The sequence below is a fragment of the Phocoena phocoena genome, chromosome 3 (genome assembly GCF_963924675.1).
Source record: "Phocoena phocoena chromosome 3, mPhoPho1.1, whole genome shotgun sequence".
NCBI classification, from domain to species: domain Eukaryota; kingdom Metazoa; phylum Chordata; class Mammalia; order Artiodactyla; family Phocoenidae; genus Phocoena; species Phocoena phocoena.
Genome location: NC_089221.1, coordinates 32596998 through 32619364, shown reverse-complemented (window position 1 = coordinate 32619364; position 22367 = coordinate 32596998). Strand labels below are relative to the sequence as shown.

The window sequence follows — 22367 nt, the reverse complement described above, 5'->3', positions numbered from 1 at the left end:
TCCAGACTGTCTGGCAGATTTTCCAAGAAAATTGGGCATTGTAAATGAGAGATCTAGTCCCATAAATCTTCTAGTGATTATTTCCAAATCTGTTCTGGTTTTTTTTTTAACAATTTTAAATGTTTATTCACCTGATAACATACTTTGAAATACACAAAGCAGGAAGCTGGAGGGAAATTTTGAAATCATTTATCTAGTCCAACTGCTTTCTTTCTTCTTCTTTTCTTCCTTCCTATTTCCCTCCCTCTCTCTCTCGCTTCCTTTCTTCTCTCCTTCCCTCCTCCCTTTTTAGTTCATTCTCCTCTTTCTTCTTCTCCTTCTCCTCCTCCTTCTTTCACTAATGAAGAAACTAAGGCCAGAGGTGAAGTACACATCCAGTCAGAAGCAGACGGGGGTCTAAGACCCAGGCCTGGCCCTCCAACTTCTTATCTAGGACCCTTCCCTCCTCACTGCACTTTACTGAGCTTGAACAAACATTGTCTTGATACATTAACAACTCTTAAAGTGAAGGTTCCAAATCTGTTCTTAATTTCAGAGCAAAGTAAGTAGTGAGCTAATCTTCTCATTAACCCAGATTTGGGCCTTAATAACAATATGACTAATATAATTTAATGTAAAAGTATCTTTTAAAACCCCATCACCTCTGCCCAAATTGATCTCTTCATTGTGCTCAAGTAACCAACATGTCAGGGTGGGAGTCTTATTACAAAAATCAGGAAGTGATGAGGAAGAAGAAGATCAAGAGGAGGGGCTTGAAGCAGGTGGAGATTATAAATATTCAGGAAGACATAGTTTGATTTTTTTGATTGATGCTTCTGAGACCATGTTGGAAACTCAGGATGAAGATGAGTTGACTCCTTTTGACATTAGCATCCAGTATATCTGGAGTGTATACACCAATAAGATCATAAGCAGTGATCGAGATCTCTTGGCAGTGGTGTTCTATGGTACCAATAAGGACAAAAATTCAGTGAATTTCAAAAATATTTACGTCTTGCAGGAATTGGGTAATCCAGGTGCTAAACGAGTGCTAGAGCTTAACCACTTTAAGGGGCAGGAGGGGAAGAAACATTTCCAAGACCTAGTTGGCCATAGGATCTGACTACTCCCTAAGTGAAGTACTGTGGGTCTATGCCAACCTCTTTAGCGATGTCCAGTTCAAGATGAGCCATAAGAGGATCATGCTTTTCACCAATAAAGATGACCCCCACAGCAATGACAGTGCCAAAGCCAGCCGGGCCAGGACCAAAGCTGGAGATCTCCGTGACACAGGTATATTCCTTGACCTGTTGCACCTAAAGAAACGTGAGGGCTTTGACATATCCTTGTTCTACAGAGATATTATCAGCATAGCAGAGGATGAGGACATAGGGGTCCACTTTGAGGAGTTGAGCAAGCTCAAAGACCTGTTGAGGAAGGTTCACGCCAAGGAGACCAGGAAGCGCGTGCTCTACAGGTTGAAGCTTAAGCTCAACGAAGATGTAGCGCTTACTGTTGGCAATTATAATATGGTCCAGAGGCTCTCAAACCTTCTCCAGTGAGGCTTTATTGGGAAACAAATGAACCAGTGAAAACCAAGACCTGGACATTTAATGTAAATACAGGCAGTTTGCTTTTGCCTAGCGACGCCAAGAGGTCCCAGACCTATGGGGGTTGTCAGATTGTATTAGAGAAAGAGGAAACAGAAGAGCTTAAATGGTTTGATGAACCAGGTTTGATTCTCATCGGTTTCAAGACCTTGATAATGCTGAAGAAGCACCATTACCTGAGGCCCTCCCTGTTCGTGTACCCCGAGGAGTCCCTGATAAATGGGAGCTCAACCCTATTCAGTGCTCTACTCACCAGGTGTCTGAAGAAGGAGGTCATGACAGTGTGCAGATACACACCCTGCCAGAATATCCCCCCTTGTTTTGTGACCTTGATGCCACAGGAAGAAGAGCTGGATGACCAGAAAATTCAGGTGACTCCCCCAAGCTTCCAGCTCATCTTCTTGCCCTATGCTGATGACAAACGGAAGGTGCCCTTTACTGAAAAAGTCATGGCAAACCCAGAGCAGGTAGACAAGATGAAGGCTATTGTTCAGAAGCTCCACTTCAAGTACAGAAGTGACAGCTTTGAGAACCCAGTGCTGCTGCAGCACTTTAGGAACATGGAGGCCTTGGCTTTGGATTTGATGGAGCCTGAACAAGCCATGGATCTGACGCTGCCCAAGGCTGAAGTAATGGACAAAAGACTGGGCTCCCTGGTGGATGAGTTTAAGGAACTTGTCTACCCACCAGATTACAATCCTGAGGAAAATGTTCCCAAGCGAAAACAAGATGATGAAAGTTCTGGAAGCAAAAGGCCCAAGGTGGAGTTATCTGAAGAGGAGCTGAAGGCCCATGTCAGCAAGGGCACACTGGGTAAGGTCACTGTGCCCACATTGAAGGAAGCCTGCAGGGTGTACAGACTGAAGAGCGGGATGAAGAAGCAGATGCTCTCACCAAGCACTTCAGAAGGCCTGACCAGAGACCATACAGCCAGTTACCCTTCCACATTGTAGCCAGGCTGCCTGGTTTTGTTTTTATCAAGTTAAAACATGTTTCGCCTGAGCCAGGAAGAGTCGGCCTGACAGAAGCCAAGGACTTTGTTTATGAGACTTTCTGTTGCCATGGAGACCGCACTGCCATCTCACTGTGCTGTGCCCTACTCTACTGTCTGAATAAAGAGCTCTAACTTTGTACTATTAAAAACAAAAACAAAAAACCCATTACCTGCCTAGAATTCACGTTGCTAAGAGGTTTAGAAAACAAAGGTAGAGTGTGTGGCCCTGGTACTCTAGAATGCGGCTGTCCCATACTGTAGCCACTAGCCACATGTGGCCATTTAAATTTTTTTTTAATATTTATTTAATTTTTGGCTGTGTTGGGTCTTAGTTGTGGCATGCAGGATCTTCCGTTGCAGCGTGTGGGCTCAGTAGTTCCTGTGCGTGGGCTTAGTTGCCCTGCAGCATGTGGGATCTTAGTTCCTCAACCAGGGATCGACCGCGTCCTCTGCATTGGAAGGCGGATTCTTAAATCTGCCTAAATTTAAGGGAACACCAGGGAAGTCCCTAAATTTTAATTAATTAAAAGTAAATAGATCAAGTGGGGTTTATCCCAGAAATGCAAGGATTCTTCAATATAGGCAAATCAATCAATGCGATACACCATATTAAGAAATTAAAGGAGAAAATCCATATGATCATCTCAATAGATGCAGAAAAAGCTTTGGACAAAGTTCAACACCCATTTATGATAAAAACCTTACAGAAAGTAGGCATAGAGGGAACTTACCTCAACATAATAAAGGCCATACATGACAAACCCACAGCCAACATCATTCTCAATGGTGAACAACTGAAACGATTTCCATTAAGATCAGGAGCAAGGCAGGGTTGCCCACTCTCACCACTATTATTCAACGTAGTTTTCGAAGTTTTAGCCACAGCAATCAGAGAAGAAAAAGAAATAAAAGGAATACAAATTGGAAAAGAAGAAGTAAAGCTGTCACTGTTTGCAGATGACATGAAACTATACATAAAGAATCCTAAAGATGCTAACAGAATACTACTAGAGCTAATCAATGAATTTTGTAAAGTAGCAGGATACAAAATTAATGCACAGAAATCTCCTGCATTCCTATACACTGATGATGAAAAATCTGAAAGAAAAATTAAGGAAACACTCCCATTTACAATTGCAACAAAAAGAATAAAATACCTCAGAATAAACCTAGCTAAGGAGACAAAAGACCTGTATGCAGAAAACTATAAGACACTGATGAAAGAAATTAAAGATGATACATACAGATGGAGAGATATACCATGTTCTTGGATTGGAAGAATCAACATTGTGAAAATGACTCTATTACCCAAAGCAATCTACAGATTCAATGCAATCCCTATAAAACCATCAATGGCATTTTTCACAGAACTAGAACAAAAAATTTCACAATTTGTATGGAAACACAAAAGACCCAGAATATCCAAAGCAAGCTTGAGAAAGAAAACAGAGCTGGAGGAATCAGGCTCCCTGACTTCAGACTATACTACAAAGCTACAGTAATCAAGACAGTATGGTACTGGCACAAAAACAGAGAGATAGATCAATGGAACAGGATAGAAAGCCCAGAGATAAACAAACGCACATTTGATCACCGTATCTTAGATAAAGGAGGCAGGAATGTACAGTGGAGAAAGGACATCCTCTTCAGTAAGTGGTGCTGGGAAAACTGGACAGCTACATGTAAAAGAATGAAATTAGAACACTCCCTAACGCCATACACAAAAATAAACTCAAAATAGATTAAAGACCTAAATGTAAGGCCAGAAACTATCAAACTCTTAGAGGAAAACATAGGCAGAACACTCTATGACATAAATCACAGCAAGATCCTTTTTGACCCACCTCCAAGAGAAATGGAAATAAAAACAAAAATAAACAAATGGGACCTAATGAAACTTAAAAGCCTTTGCACAGCAAAGGAAACCATAAACAAGATGAAAAGACAACCCTCAGAATGGAGAAATTATTTGCAAATGAAGCAACTGACAAAGGACTAATCTCCAAAATTTACAAGCAGCTCATGGAGCTCAATATCAAAAAAACAAACAACCCAATCTAAAAATGGGCCGAAGACCTAAATAGACATTTCCCCAAAGAAGATATACAGATTGCCAACAAACACATGAAAAAATGCTCAATATCGCTAATCATTAGAGAAATGCAAATCAAAACTACAATGACATATCACCTCCCACCAGTCAGAATGGCCATCATCAAAAAATCTACAAACAGTAAATGCTGAAGAGGGTGTGGAGAAAAGGGAACCCTCTTGCACTGTTGGTAGGAATGTAAATTGATACAGCCACTATGGAGAACAGTATGGAAGTTCCTTAAAAAATGAAAAATAGAACTACCATACAACCCAGCAATCCCACTACTGGGCATATACCCTGAAAAAACCATAATTCAAAAAGTCATGTACCACAATGTTCATTGCAGCTCTAATTACAATAGCCAGGACATGGAAGCAACCTAAGTGTCCATCAACAGATGAATGGATAAAGAAGATGTGGCACATATATACAATGAAATATTACTCAGCCATAAAAAGAATGGAAATTGAGTTATTTGTAGTGAGGTGGATGGACCTAGAGTCTGTCATACAGAGTGAAGTAAGTCAGAAAGAGTAAAACAAATACTGTAGTAACATATACATATGGAATCTAAAGAAAAAAATTAAATGGTTATGAAGAACCTAGGGGCAGGACAGGAATAAAGACGCAGATGTAGAGAATGGACTTGAGGACATGGGAAGGGGGAAGGGTAAGCTGGGATGAAGTGAGAGAGTGTCATGGACTTATATATACTACCAAATGTAAAATAGATAGCTAGTGGGAAGCAGTTATATAGCACAGGGAGATCAGCCCGGTGCTTTGTGACCACCTAGAGGGGTGTGATATGGAGGGTGGGAGGGAGACGCAAGAGGGAGTAGATATGGGGATGTATGTATATGTATAGCTGATTCACTTTGCTATAAAGCAGAAACTAACACACCATTGTAAAGCAATTATACTCCAATAAAGATGTTTAAAAAATTAAATTAAATTAAAATTTTTAGAAAGTAAATAAAATTTAAAATTCAATTCCTCAGTTGCACTAGCCACATTTCAAGTGCTCAGTAGTGGGAAATGATTAATGGCTACACATAGGACAGCACAGATATAGAACATTTCTACATTACAAAAAATCCTGTTGGACAGCACTCCTCTAAGTTTTCTTGAAAAATATGTATGTTTGATGTAATTCATAGCAGCTGATGATATATTAGCTACAAGTTCTGGTAAATGAGTAGCTAAGTTAGGGTCTTGTTCATGTTTTATTTACTCAGTGTAATACCTGGTGCCTAATAAGTGCTTAGAAATGTTTAACAAGTTGTGTAGGATAAAGATGGCAGCTCCTATACAGATACTACATACTCAGTTGTCTGACATCGCAATTTTTCTTTAAAAAGGAAATATTTAAGCATCATATAGAGAAGCAAGCTATTCTATACACAAGTAATCTACATTTCATGAATTCTGCCAAATTCTAAATGTAAATTTGTGGCAAATTGTCGACATCCCCTCTGCCCCTGCTTGGACAGCTGTGAATGACATCTGCATCAAATCAGCCAGGAGTTATTTATTTTCAAAATGTGCAATGACCTGCTTCTAAGCCCAAAGGGTAAAAATGTCACCTTTGTTCATTTCTCAAGAAAAATATTTTTAAGATCCAGCACTGACTGGGAAAGGAAAAGCTGTTCCTTAGGGTGTTATCCATAATTCCCTCTTCATTTCAAGCTTTCTGACAGTCATCACTTCTTGCCTCCATTCCTAGTTGTAATACAAACAGGAAAGTAATTCCATTGCTTCATGAGCCAATTGACCTCTTTTCTTCCATGGAATTTAAATTGATTATTCTATTTATGTTTAAGAACTGTATGGTTTTGTGATTACTTGTTCATATTTCAAAGATTGTTAGCTTTGGCACAATAGGGCTATTTGATTCAGTTTTATAATCCCATTACCTAGGACATGGCCCCATAGGAGATAACAAATAAGTTTTGTTTGTTTGTTTACCAATAAGTATTTTTAAATAAATTAACTAAGATTAACAAATGTGTCTCCTTGCCTGGAGTTAAGTCCTTCAAGTCAATCACATTAACAATAAAACAAAAATACAGTTAAAAACAAAACAACCTCCATGAATGACCTTTTTTTCAGATTCCTCATAGTTTCATGCAAAATCAGACTATCTGACATATGTGTGCTGTGGTCATGGGGCCATTATAATGGAACTAGGTGGAAGATTCTGTTAGAATACCTAGAAACAAGCCTGGGAGGCTGAATATCACGCATTTGGAGTGCACACTTAGTTTACTTGAAGAATCATCCACAGATAACAGGAAACCCCATGTCCCCTGGAAATACATCTGGCCCATATAAAGCTAGAGAAAGGCTAGAGCAGGGCTTCTCAAAGTATGGTCTGAAGACCCCCTGGGAATCACCAACTCCCTTTCAAAGAATCCACAAGGTCAGAGCTACCTACATAATGATACTAAGATGTTATTTGCCTTTTTCATTCTCATTCTCTCATGAATGTTCAGTGGAATTTTCCAGAGACCCCCAAATTATCTGAAAAGGCTATTATGTTAGTTTTCCCTTTTCCAACTGCATATCTGCATGGGGCCATATCTTCATATATTTCAACTAAAACAATATGTCACCACAGATTGAATGTAGACCAAATATGAGAATACAGCTGTTTTCTATTACCCCATACATTGAAGACATTTACAAAAATGTAAGACAGTGCTATGCCTCTCACTAAATTTTTTGTTTTGGAAAATATATTTTTCATAAAATGTATATTTTCATAAAAAATTATTACATAAATGTAATAATTTATTATCATTATTTTAAATGAATTAATAAATAAATGAAAATTTTGTCAGCTATTAGCCACCTTAACAAAAACTATTTAGGGTCCTCCAATTTTTTTTTTTATTGAAGTATAGTTAATTTACAATGTTGTGTTAGTTTCAGGTGTACAGCAAAATGATTCACACACACACATATATATATATATATATATATATATACACACACACACACACATATATATATATTTCTTTTTCAGATTCTTTTCCCTTATAGGTTATTACAAAATATTGAGTATAGTTCCCTGTGCTGTGCAGTAGGTTCTTGTTTGTTATCTATTTTATATATAGTAAGTACTGTCTATCTATTAATCCCAAACTCCTAATTTATCTCTCCCCGCCCCTTTCCCCTTCAGTAACCATAAGTTTGTTTTCTATATCTGTGGGTCCATTTCTGTTTTGTAAATAAGTTCATTTGTATACATATATATATATATTTTAGATTCCACATATAAGCAATATCATATGACATTTGTCTTTCTCTGTCTGGCTTACTTCACTTAGTATGATAATCTCTAGGTCCATCCATGTTGCTGCAAATGGCATTATTTCATTCTTTTTTATGGCTGAGTGGCATTCCATTGTATATATGTACCACATCTACTTTATCCATTCATCTGTTGATGGACATTTAGGTTGCTTCCATGTCTTGGCTATTGTAAATAGTGCTGCAATGAATATTTTTAAGCAGTCAATGTGGTTTTGAAACCAAAGAGTTTGAGAACCACTGTACTAGAATATGATGAGTATAAATATAAAATAAATAGGCTCCCAAACAATGACTAACTGAGGAAGGGAAAAAGCAAATGGAACCCTGTTTCTAAGCTTGACCAGAAGACTCTGCTAAAAATGCTGACCATTGTTACTTGTCCAATCAACTAATTACACGTAGCTCTTTGAAGGCTGCATCTAAGTCTTACTTCACTCTCTTCTCATAAACCAAGCCATTCATTTGCCAGCCAAATATGTGCCAACTCTTTCCAGTTGCATACAAATTGTGTTGTTTCATAAAATATTTACTCTAAAATGTCACACTTACAATGGTTTTCAATGACAATTCAGTTTTTTTTAATTAATTTTTATTGGAGTACAGTTGACTTACAATGTTGTGTTAGTTTCAGGTGTACAACAAAGTGAATCAGTTATACATATACATATATCCACTCTTTTTTAGATTCTTTTCCCATATAGGTCATTACATAGTATTGAGTAGAGTTCCCTGTGCTAGACAGTAGGTAATGACAATTCAGTTTTAATTTGAGAACATGGTCAGGTCTGTAGGCAACCTGGGCTGAGGTTGGACGTGTGATCACAGCACACGGATGCTACTTCTGAGACCTGCTGCACCTGTGGGTTACTGCAAAGGGAATGGGTAGACTGGTGCCCAAATCAGCCCTGACTATTTTCCTAATGGCTTATTAGTTTGTTTAGCTTCACATGATGTATTTTTAGTAATACGGCTAGTGATACAAGGAATGTTTATATTAATTTGATCCTTTTTATACAAGAATGCAATGTTCATTTTAATAAAAACTGACTATTGAAGGGCACTGGCATTCACGTGCATGTGCGTGCGTGTGCCTGCGTGCATATACTCTAATAGATGTCTTTCAGTCTCCTTTTTTCAACCAATCTGGCTCAGAAGAAGTTTACCACTCCTAATTGCTCTACACCGATCCATTTCCCAAGAGCTCAGAACTAAGCCAAAATATTTGATGATGTACTTCTCTGTGTCTTGTAGCTTCTCTTCTGGCTTGTATCCTGCTTACAGTCACTTTTCAAGTCTCCTCAACTATTTAAAAATCTATTATTACTTGGGTGATCCAACCTTCCTTTACACCCCTTCAAAGACCACATCGATGGCAATGTGGGCTAATGCCTGACACCTAGGTGGACAGGGTGCATGTGGGAATTGCTGACTCTGTGAGAACATAGACTTCCCTCTATCAGTTCCCCACTCGGTGAAGAGAAATACTTATCTGTTTGTCCATTCACCTCCCAGAATTATGTAGTCTCTGAGGTCCTCCTTATTAGCACCCTTTCTCCCATTGTTTACACTGTTCTCCTTGTCTCTCATCCCACCAAACCCTGGCCATGCCTCAAGTAGCATTTCAGGATCACTTCAAGTGCATAATTTCTCATGTCTGGACTTCTTATTTGGTGCTTGAACTCTATTGCTCTGTAGCAATCATTATACTATGAATTTTCCAAAAATGTGTTGTTTTTCCAAATAGCCTTGAGTTTCTTGACAGCGGAGATTTTCTCTTATTCATCTTTGATTACAAAATGCCTTGTAAGCCTGAAAAGTACTCAGTACAGATGCAACATTTATTCCATACCTGCCATGTGCCAAGCACTGTGCCAAGTGCTTTTGCATAAATCATCTAATTTAATCCTTGAACTTGAGGCTCAAAATGATGAAGGGACTAGTCCAAGATAACACAGCAATCCAAGAGTAACAGCAGTTGGGGCTGGCGGCTAGCGTTGTTTGGCTCTGAGCTAAACACCTTTTTCTATTTCATCACACTGCCTCCCTAAGTAAGTATTTCTTGATTAATAGCTCTTCTCATATTTATCTTCCTCCTCTTCCTAATCAATATCAATCAATATCATGATATAAAATGAGTATATTTTCCTGTTAAAGTGAAAAGATATTTGTACACCGTTATGCTCCATTCTTAGTGTGGCTAGCCTAGGGCAACCAGATGTCCCACTCTCCACTAATACTATAGCCCAGTAATTTCAAATTGCCCTGAGGAGTCCTGGGAATTCCAGGGAGACACATCAGCGGGTTGGGGTAGGAGAAATGAGTTTTGACGTCTCTGCCTCTACTGGAGTGATTTTAACTTATATCTTTTTTTTTTTTTTGGCTGCATTGGTTCATTGCTGCACGCGGGCTTTCTCTAGTTGCAGCGAGCAGGGGCTACTCTTCATTGCGGTGCACTGGCTTCTCATTGCAGTGGCTTCTCTTGTTGCCGAGCACAGGCTCTAGGCACGCGGGTTTCAGTAGTTGCAGCACGTGGGATCTAGGGCACATGGGCTTCAGTAGTTGTGGCTCGTGGGCTCTAGAGCACAGGCTCAGTATTTGTGGAGCACGGGCTTAGTTGCTCCGTGGCATGTGGGATCTTCCTGGACCAGGGATCAAACCCATGTCCCCTGCGTTGGCAGGCAGATTCTTAACCACTGCGCCACCAGGGAAGTCCTAACATATATCTTTTATTAACACAAATTTCATTTAAAAGAAAGTCTTCTACAGCTTTTAAAATTTTTGAAATCAGCTATGGCCCAATCTCAGATCTTGGGTTCTATGCTGCTATAGGAACCAATCTCAGAGAGAGGCCAAAATGTGACCTCATCACTGCTAGGTGTCCCATGCTATAGAGGTCAGAGAAGACACCAAACACTGATCTAGGCATGACTACTCCAGAGCCAGCCTTACAGCAATGAAGGGCAAACTCACTTCACCAACTTTATGACTTGAAGGATGCTACAGAAATCTACATGCACCACAATATTTCTTCTATTGGTCAGCTATGGCCATATTTGAATGCTTACAGGGCCTGGGATTCTAATAATCAGAAATTCTAGAGGTAACACACTACAGAGAAAGATCAGTGCACTCAGGGATCCAAAGACTAGGAGTCAAGTCCTGCCTCAGTTGTTGATTTCTCTGTGCCTGTTTTACCCATCTGTGAAATGGAGATGACAATCCCTGCCTCACACCGTTAGTAGGTTTTCAGTAAATGTTTCCTGAATTGATGGATAGATGGGTGGGTGAATGGGTAGGCAGGTGTATGGATGGTTGGATAGAGAGCCATCAGCATATGTAAAATTGTCTGACACATAACTATACCACTTCCAGTATAAGCAAAAGGTCACATTTAGTGGCTTAAAACAACACAAACTTATGGTCTCATAGTTTCATAGAGCAAAACTCTAAAATGGGTCTCACTGAGTCAAAATCAAGGTGTGGGCAGGGCTGTGTTTCTTCTGGAGGCCCGAAGGGAGGATCTTTTCCCTTGCCTCTTCCAGCTTCTAGAGACTGCCGCATTTATTGGCTCATGTCTTCCTTCCACCTTCAAAGCCAGTGAGGGCTGATAGAGTCTTTCTCAGACTGCATCACTATGACATTGGCACACCTGCCTCCCTATTCCCTGTATAAGACCCATATAGTACATTGGATCCACCTGGATAATCCAAGATACTCTCCCCATCTCAAGATCACTTTCCTGCAAATTCCCCTTTGTCATGTAGAGTAACATATCTACAGTTCCAGGGATTAGAAAGTAGACATCTTGGTAGGCGGGGCATTACTTTGTCTACCACACTATAGGACAGTTTTGATTATACTGGAAGCTGTGCAAGCTAAGTCAGAGATTCCTGATCCTGACTGAACATTAGAATTATCTGGGAGCTTTAAAGAAAATAGATGCCCAGGCACCTCACCCAAATAATAAAATTTACTTGGGCCACATGGGCCCGGCCATCAGCATTTGCTAAAAGTACCCTAGATTATTCTGTTGTGAAGTGAGATTTGAGAGCCACTGGGTGTATTTAAGAAAGTGGATTTGGACCAACACACAAATTTAAGTTTGCGGACCTCTTCAGCCCCTTAGGTCACTCACTTTATTTTTCTAAACCCGAGTGCCCTTATCTAAAAAACGGGCATAATAATCATACGAGGACTAAATTAGATAATATATATAAAGTCCTGTGTGCCTTGCCTAGAACATGTTAATCCCTCAATAAAAGGTAGTCAAAATTATCAATTTTACAGAGCAGGCCAACTTACATCCCTAAGCAATGGCAAACATAAATATCAAAAGTGAATCTCCAAGAATATGCTCCAAACTCACCCATCTTGATCAGACTTAAGGAAGTTTAGGGTTCCAACTAATTCTGCTGAGATTGCCTATAAACTGATATGTCTCAGGAGAGCTATTAGTTTCTGCCGTCCTTGCATTTGGTTCTGGGTGATGACTGGTTTCTCCTTGGGTTTTCTCCTTTCACACAGCAGAGCCTGAAGGACAAATCAGCTTAGCATCATGTACACACAGCCAGCTGTCTCCATGGGGATAGTATAAACTCAGGCCTATCCCAACAAGGCTCATAGTCCTACTGGTGTTTTAAGTCCTTCCATCAGTAAAAGAGTACCATTCCCCGTTCTCTAAAAGACTCAGCTCACCATGCCTGGGATCCCAAGCCCCAGATTCTTTTAATCAGCCCAAGCCCCATCCCAGCCCATGAGGTGGGACGTTCAATCAGGACTGACCCCAGTCTTGCGTGGCAGCCACACCCTGTCCCACAGAAAGATGAGACCCTCTGCATGCTGTTACCACTAGACAAACCCCCTTTACTATCCTGCTTTATTTTCATGCATTGCTGAGAATTAGAATGGGCCAGAAGAACCTGCCTAATTTTATAGTGAGAAAAGGCTATGCTTAGCTAAAGTCATCAATTGTAGTGGAAGAACTGTGTTTTAAAATTTTATTAGCTTCCAAAATCAAAAAAGAGGGAAGATTACATCATAAGTGAGGGATCTTACTTTATTAGTTTCCAGAGTCAGAAAAAAGAAAAGGGAAATTATATCATACATAAGAAAGATCTCCCACATTTTTTGTCTTGTATTTTCCTTTGCTAACCTCTTCCTTTAACTGCTGGGAAATTAAGGGGAAATACAGTATCAAAAAACATTGACCCTGGTGATTTAAAATTAAAATCTGTGGTTCTTTGTCTTCAGGAAAATTAGGGCTTATGATTCTACTTCTGCTTCCTTCAGTTCTGGAAAGAGATTGACAGCACATTTCTGTAGGGGACAACATTTCCCAGGTTTGCATATCCAGGGCATGGAACACTTGCGGGAGGTAGAAGCAATATTTTGGTTTGTTTGTTTTTGAGAAATTTTTAAAATAAGAGAAAAAAGCACAAAAAAAGTATATAACAAATACCAATGGATCCATGACCAAGAATTTTGTCCTATTTGCTTAAAGCCTTTTTTAATATGAAAAGAATAAACTGTATATAGAAAGTTGAAATCAGTCATCATTCCTCCTCAGGCCTTCCCAAAGATAGACTCCATCATGATTTCACTGTGATTCTCTTAGGGTTACTTCTTTACCTACTAGCCAAGGTCAGTGCTGTCCATCCTGACTTGTGAGGCCAGGATCCCAAACCCCCTTAGATGGACATGATGACTGCTCCAGTTAAGAGTGACCCATTGTTGCTGAGTGGGTCTTTCACATCATATCCTGATCTGGTTGTTGATCTTGGAGAGATGCTCTAGGTTCTATGTGTGCCAAGAACAGATGCAGCCTACATGGTGTGAGCCCAAGCCTGGTTCCCTGGTTCCCACTTGGCCTCCTCAGGGTGGAAGGACTTGCCCAACAAAAGACACTTTAGATTAGTCTTCTTGGATTCAAGAGACACAATCCTATAAAGAGAGTCCAGGAGGAGAATTTCAAGGGCTCTTGACCTTCATCTCATGGGTTGCAAATCAAATGCATCCTCTGGCCAGGTAGGTGACTTTAATGAGCTAAGTAGTCACAGCAAATTATGGAGGCTCCGTGAAACTCCAGCCAACTGTTGTATTGGGAAATTGGACTTTTCAGTGAAAGCCACAAATATAAATAATTATGTGAAATCACTCTAGGTTTTACATTGCCCCATTTTTTTAATATTTAAAGTTTTCAATCTACAGAAAAGCTTAAACAATAGCACAGCAAACAACTGTATTCCCTTCAGCTAGATTCACCCAATTGCTGACATTTTGCCATATTTTATGTATATATATAAATAATTTCCTGAACCATCTGAAAGTAAGTTGTGCAAATCATGACAATTCATCTGTAAAAATTTAAGCATGCATCTCCTAAGAATAAGGGCCTTCTCCCTTTTAACCATAATGCCATTATCACACCTAAGAAAAGCAACAATGTCTTTATCTTTGAATTGCCCACATGAAAATTTCTCCAATTGTCCCAACATTATTTTATAATTTTTTTTTGTTCAAAACAGGATCCAATCAAGATTTACATACTGTATTTCATTGCTGTGTCTCTTTGGTATCTTTTAATCTAGAAGAGTTCTTCTACCCTCTTTTATTTTTCAAAACTATTTTTAATTGTCGGTAATGAATATGATTTATATGAATGAGTGTGTGTGTGTGGAGGGGTGTATGCACCCACACACCCACACATAGGCAACGAGAGCAGTTCCCCAGGCCAATTTCACACTGTGGGGTACGTCTCTGCACCCAAGCGTAGTCCGTCAAAGGTTCCACTTCCAAAAGCAGAGTCAATATGGTCTGTCTCAGCCCATATTAGTGCATTCATTTATCAAGGACGGAAAGATGAGAGAAAGAGAAAGAGAATTCCTTCTCTCACTGCTATTAATTGAAGGTCGTAGCACTGATACCTGGTGAAACTCTGAGGAGGAATTGGATGAGAGTCACTAGGGAGAGGGATCTAGTTACAAATGCCAGTGGCTGGCCTCCACCTCAAACCTGCTCAATCTGGAATCACACTTATTTTAAAAACACCTCCAGCTATTCTTCTGAACACTAAAGTTTGAGGATTACTATTCTAAAGACACACAGATAAATTAAGGATGGGGCACTTCCCCTGGCAAATTCTAGTAGAACCAAAACATAAAACGTTATCACTGAGGCAATAAGTTCTCCAGACACCCAGAGGGAAGGTCAGAGAAGCCTTTGGGGTGGGGGTGGGGAGGTGAACTCTGAGTGGGGTTTGAAGATGGAGGCTGAGTTAACCAGATGAAGGATGGGGAACTGTATGGCAATGAGAGAAGCAGAAGCTCTGCCACGTGCACCTGGAGGTATGCCAAGAATGGGTGAAGGAATGTCTCATCCATGGTGAGGGGTTTTAATTTTTTTGTTTTTCTGAAGGGTTGGAGAGCCACTGGAGGCCTTTAAGCAGCCATGATCCAGTCGATCATAGGAAGACCATGTTTGATAGGCCTGAGAAGGAAGGATCAGAGGCAGAGCAATTCTGTAAGAGGCCACCGCAGCTACAGAGGCAGGAAGTGATGGAGGCAGCGCAGTGGGGCAGGAGGGCAAGCTCTTGAGACAGAGAATACAGGATGGGCAGTGGAGACGCGGGCCTGGGAGTTGGAGGAGGGAGGCTAAAGCTGATTCTGGGCTCATGTTTCGGTCTCACGTGAATAGGTGATTGCAGTGCCTGCTGGACATTTAAGTGACAACGTTCCTTAGGTGGTTACCTGGTTAAGAGAGCAATAGTGAGAGCCTCAGACCCAGGAGAAACCCAGGAGAGGCCATTGGGGCAGAAAGGCTTGAAGAGCCAGCCTTTGGATCAGACAAAGGGTGTGCTTGGATTGCCTGCTACAGAAAGCGAGTGGTGAACCCATTTGAATGGGTGGAACCAACCACTAGGGGACCCTGGTTTTGTTGATGTCCCTAGTGCTAGTGCTACAATTTCCTCTCTCCACTCCTTTCTCTAGTGGCCTCCAAAGTGGAGGACCCTTCAAAGGAGGGTTTAAGACAGTTTGTTGAGCATGAAGAGAAATTGTTAGAAATACTAGATTTTTTAAAAAATCTCATCTTTTCTATTTTTGTTTACATTTTATAATGGGTAAAGTATATTCCCAAAGCAAGATATATGGATGGCTGGATAGATAGATAGATATCAGTAATAAATACCCAGATATTAGGGGCACATGATCAAATATATATATTTTTTGCTAGCCTTACACAATAGATTCTCATCCTAATCGCCAGTGTGTCTGGCAGTAGGGTGTTTCTGACGGCAGGCAGTAGACTCATTCCAGGAACACGCACCTTCGATGACCTGTGATCAGGACGTCATGGGCTTAGAGACAGAATTCCCGACACTCAGGCATACGGAGCAGGGCAAGGGCGAACTGTTGGAAGGGCGTGGCTTCATCTTGCGCTCCATAGTGGGGAGCGGTGCGGGGCTCGGGCTCTCCTGCCCAAGGCGTTCGCGTGCTTAGCAAGCAGAAGGTCGAAGCCCGCCCGCCCCGTGTGTCTTCACACTACACCCTGATGCCCCTAGGAAAGGAAGCCATCAGGATTGGGCAAAAGCCTAACTTCAGGCCAAATCATTTTCACTCTCAAACACATTCAGGGTTTGTTTTCTGAATAAGTCGCTAGAGGCTCTAAATGGCACAGCAGAGCGGGCATAGCCCCCGGAAGCAGATCACCTCTCCTTGAGCGGTGGTTGGATCGGTCATCGGCTTTGTGTCACTCCCATCGGAACTAGAAGATGAACTTTATCATTCTTTTTTAACTGAGGGAAAGTAAACGTCATAATTGCTAAAGTGTAAGAACAATAATACACACAGTATTTTCATTTAGAGTCAGAAAAGTAAGCTTGTTTGCGGGCCATAGGTATAAACAGGCCAGTGCTATAGGTAGTAATTACCAGATAGAGATAGGGTAAGGTCCTCAGCCTGGGGTAGAGGAGAGGATGGGATGAGATAAGGATAGTAGAAGAATTTGCCTGGATTATAAAGACCAAAATTCTGATATCCTAAATAGGTATTGCTACTAGTAGTCATAAGTTGAGTAAGCTGACTTCCTCCAACCTCATCCATAATCCCCCAACTCACTAATTTTCCTCCTACAGTATTTTATTTCCTTGTGTGGCACAATAGAATTGATCAGGATGGGGAAGAAAAAGCCTGGCACTCAGGAGCACAAAGAATGAGCTATTCACTGAGATCTTCATCATTTGCTTAGAATTGCTTTTGCTGGGGGCGGGGGAGAGCCCTAAACATTTAGTAAAATACCCAGAAGCACTGAGGTGTTAGCTATGATTCTGTAGCAGATGTAATATAAGATCTAACATCTGATTTAAGAAACCTTTGAATTATTTTATTTTTATTTTATTGCTCAGCGTTCCTTGTAATTTATGAAAAGCTTTAGGGAGTAACTACAAAAATAATGAAAAGTAGATATTCAGTTACTAACCCCATATTACATTATTGGTTCCTTTAAAAAAAGTAGTACAAGTAATTCTGTCCAACTCTACCTTCTGTTAACACCACCTCAAGAAGGATTATATGTGAAAAAAAATATGCCCCTCCTATCTTGTATTCTTTCCTCTAAATAATGGGAAAAATACTACTGCTATATCATGTCTTGAAAGTCTTATATTAATTTGTTGGTTCAGAAAATTGGTTACATGTATCCAGAGCATATGGTAAAAGAGGTTTACACCAAAAACAGTGTTTTTGTTTTTGCACTTATTGATTATAAGCTATATAACATAGAGAGGAATGGGGAGAACCCAATGGAATTTTTATCTTCATTATTATGTAATTGTTATCAATAATAACAGATTATTGCACAAATTTTCCTTTAGAAGGATTTATAAAAATAGGAAAAAATTGAGTGCTTATTATTCCATAATTATAAGATTAGCTCAAGAGAAGATAGATTTGGGAAAATGTCCATACTTCCATTTATTTCAGGAACGTATCATCATGTTACTAAACTGGCTTCATGGCTTTTTACTTGTTTTTATTAAATCTTCAAACCTATTCAGAATTATCAGCAAATAGAGTTACCATCCAAACCCAATAAAATATTCAATTTTTAAAATATAATCTTTCTAAACGTGTATATTTCTTCTCCCCATTTTGGAAAGCAAAATTTATGTCTACACCTCAGAGGTAGAAATTGCTAGACTCACCTTTACCTGGGATAAATGCATAAAAAAATCAACTGCCCCACAAACCAGGAAGCCATCCTTGGCCTCTAATAAATTAATTCAATTCCACAATGTTTATAAAGTACTTTCTGTGTGACAGGCACCGTACTAGAAGCTAGGAATCAAAGACCAAAATGTCGCAGACCACCCTTACAGAGCTCAAGGTCTAGAGAGAGACAGATTCCAACAACTAAAAGATAGCACAGAAGCCAAAGAAAGGCAGGCCACCTTCCCCAGTCTTTAAGGACTAAGGTCAGAAGTCAGTGATAAATCTACACTGGGCTTTGGGGCATGAGTGGGACTTAACCAGGTGAAAGAAAAGAAAGGAGATGCATTCCATTAAGACAGGGCACATTCTGGGTTCTAGGATTTTGTTTTGATTTTGACATCAGGGGCAGGTTAGTGCAGGAGCAGAGACATAAGACTGATTTTTAAAAGTTAACATTTTTCAGTACAGATGAACCTATTTGCAGGGCAGAAATACAGATGCAGACACAGAGAATGGACTTGTGGACATGGGGGGCAAGGGAAGAGTGGGACGAATTGGGAGATTAGGATTGACATATATATACACTACCATGTGTAAAATAGATAGCTAGTGGGAACCTGCTGTATATAGCACAGGGAGCTCAGTTGGTGCTCTATGATGACCTAGATGGGTGGGATGAGGGGGTGATGTGCGTGAGAGGTCCAGGGGGGAGGGGATATATGTATACATATAGCTGATTCATCTTATTGTACAGCAGAAAGTAACACAACATTGTAAAGCAATTATACTCCAATAAAAGAAAAAATTAGAGAGTGAAAGAAAAAAAAGTTAACATCTTTCTTCTTTCTCTTTCTCTCCCTCATAACCATCCAGTAAATCCAGGGATAGTAGAGTTGCTCTCTGGTGCCAGGGCCCAGCCTCCTTCCATCTCTGGCTCTGCCATCACTAGGGTATTAATAAGCCCTAGTCATCAATAAACCTGAATGGCTCAGGCCCGCACAGCATTCTGGCAGAGAAAAGCATGGTGGACCCAGCTTAAAAGCACTTCAGATTCAGAAGCTCTTCAGATCTCTTCGGCCTTGATCCCACGGTCCAAAACTTAGTCATATGGCCACAGCTAGTGTCAAGAGGGGTAGAAAATGTAGTTGTAGTTGTATGCCTGGCTAAAAGGCAAGAATTATCTTACTATAGAACAGGCATTGGCAAACTTTCTGCAAAGGGCCAAATAGTAAATATTTTAGGCCATATACAGTCCTTGTCATGTACTGTTGCTCTTCTTCTTTGTTCTTACAACTCTTTAAAAATGGGAAACCCATTCTTACCTTGAGGCTCTGCAAAACAGGCCATAGGCCAGGTTGGGCACACAAGTCAAAGTCTGTCAACCCTACGGAATAAAGGAAAATTATGTAAGAAGGAAAGTGGCCATTCCTGGCATAACCTCTACAAGACTATAAACCACTCAGGGGAAGAGCCTCGTCTCATTAACCTTTCTGACTAGCACGGGGCTGGCATATACAGCAGGTGCTTAACGTGGATGACTGATGACTGAATGAATAGAAGGGAGATAGGGGAGGTTAATTTAATGGCCACAATTTCTTAAAATCCCATCTTGTGCCAATGGCAGTCTCTTAACATGGATTGTCATTTGAATACTCCATTTTCTCCAGAGTTTGAAGAAAAGTCTAACCAAGAACAGACAAGAGTGAATCCACTGGGCTTTCCACCCGCTGCAATCCCCTTCAGTTCCTGCAGCCAAGCAGCCCACTTCACCTCCCAACTACAGATGCAACTGGGTCCCAAACATTCCACATGTTGGAGTGGACATCCCTAGTCACAGCCCCCCGTCCTTGACCTCCATGGCAGGCGGACAACCCCGGGTGTGCAAGCAGATTACAGAACCAAAGGCCTTCCAGTTTCTTCCCTTTGACATCCATGGTGGCAGCAGAAGAGCCTTGACTTCGCTTTGCTCTTTTAAATATCACATGCTTGGTCGGACTGTCAGCAGAAGCATTCAGGCCGAATAGACTCTTTTTAGTTCCCCTCTTTCTCCTCCTTCTTACTCAATATCCTGAGGGCACAATAGAACTTTTCTTGTCTAAGTCAGCCTGGTGGGGCAGGGAGCGGGAAAGAGTGGATCTCTCAACCATTGCCCTGGATGTCTCCCGGCCAGGGCTCAGAAAGTGCCACAGGGCTTGGATTCTACATGCCAAGCAGACACAACAGCCAAAAGTGAGTGAGCCCAGCCCCTGGCCCCAGGAAGACCTACTCAATGAGACCACCCTCCCACTTCATGCTTCAGGAGTTCAGGTAACAGCTCTATCCAGGTTTCCTTTTTCAAACCAATGTGTGGTTTTTTTTCTACAACAGGAAAAGGTACCGCCTCCACATTCTGGCTGGAATCATTGACAGAAAAGCATGTTCTGTTGGCAAATAGCAGAAGAGGTGGACATCAGACACCACAACTCAGCCTCATTGTAACCAGAAGGGTGATAAACAGATAAAAATGTGTCTGTCACTTGCTGTTTCATAACCGGATAGGGCCTGTCACACATGCCTGTTCCAAGCTCTGGTGCTGCTGGTATTAAATGAAGTCTTGAAACGAAAGCAGAGCCATGGTCCTAATTGGGCACAGACAATTGATTTCATCTTGGCTACTGACAAGCCTGTGCTTACCTTTTGATGAAGAGGAACAAATCTCACCTTCCCCCAAAGCTTAAGGAGCTGGCAGGAAGTGGGGATTCATGTGGAATTCCTACACAGACTAGGGAAAGGGGGCTCTGCTGCCATCAGCCCTGCCTTCTCAGAAGGAATCCTGGCAAAGTGGGACAAATGATGACAAACTGCTACAAGTCATCCGAGGAAATCTTTTCAGAGCAACCGGTACCTCCAAAATTTAGTTGGAGACTTTGGCCCACTTGTATGAATTGCTACCGCTCATGAAAAGAATCACAGGGCCTTTCCCCACCCCTCCCCCATTTTAACTAAACTTACAATGAGGTAATTAAAAGAAGAGCATAGGCCTCTTACTCTGTCTCCTACCAGCTGTGTGACTTTGGGCCAGCCACTTAACCTCTCTGTGCCTCAGTTTTCTCCTCTAAAAAAATGAGGATAATAATAGTACTTACCTCACAGGGTTGTTGTGAGTATAAAATTATATATACTTATTGTGTACTAATATATAATAAAAGATCATTAATATTTGCCACTTTAAATATTTTGGCATTAGGGATTATTCTGTGTAGAAAAATAGATAGGTTTATGAACACAAGGCAAAATCATGGCTGTGTTTTTCTGTCCATGCTGAGAAACTGTCAGGGGAGATTTTATGTTGATCAAAACACATGCATGTACAAGATGGGGCATAAACTTCAGATTCTGATGCTCCAAGAAATTAATGATAAATGAGGGGCAGGAGGGTGAGATTGTTCCTTCCAATAAAACCACATCTTTTAAAATGCTCCATTAAAGTTGATCATGAATGTCAAAGGAATCGCAGTGTATTCATGGGACACCCTGGAGAAGTTAGCCTTCTGTTTCAAACAGAAATGTCTGGGAAGGACTCCATTTCTCTTGGGAAATTATTTTAAAAGTTCAAATCCATGGTGCCTGCATGTTATTTCCATCCATTTATTTAACTACCAGTGCACTTTAAATGTTTCCCAGCTCCTGTGGGAATCCAGAGGCCCCTTTCCTGGACTTGAAGTTCAGTAAAGGTGGTTTGGGGGGAAATTCTACATCCTTGAAAGTGATGGTGGCCTTATCGAGCAGTCACACCGCCACCTAGTGGCGCAAAAGCTGAGTGCAAGCGATTGCTTTGAAGCTTGTTCTAGCCTTACTGTGCCTTAAAACTCACGTTTTCTTTCTAGTACTGGAATCCCATGTTAACGAGAGAGGGAGAGAGGGAGAGAGACAGAGAGACAGAGAGACAGAGAGAGAGAGAGAGAGAGAGAGAGAGCGCTCAGGGGGAGTAGACAAGACCTTTCATTGGTCTGAGGTGTTAGCACGGGCTGCCTCTGGGTGAACATTTCTAAGAACAAGGATGTGGGAGAGGACCGTAGCCTACTGGCAAAGTTAAGGCTGTGGTCACAGGGGTTGTGGCTAAAACCGTGGTTCCAGAATCAAGATCTGAGTTTGAATGGGGGGGGTGGGGTCTGCCATTCACCAGCTAT

The 22367-nt window shown here is 40.9% G+C and overlaps 1 pseudogene; it reads left to right on the top strand.

Annotated features, from left to right (window-relative positions):
* The first annotated feature begins 683 nt into the window (after positions 1-683).
* LOC136120138 (X-ray repair cross-complementing protein 6 pseudogene) lies at positions 684-2715 on the top strand (annotated as a pseudogene).
* Positions 2716-22367: the final 19652 nt, after the last annotated feature.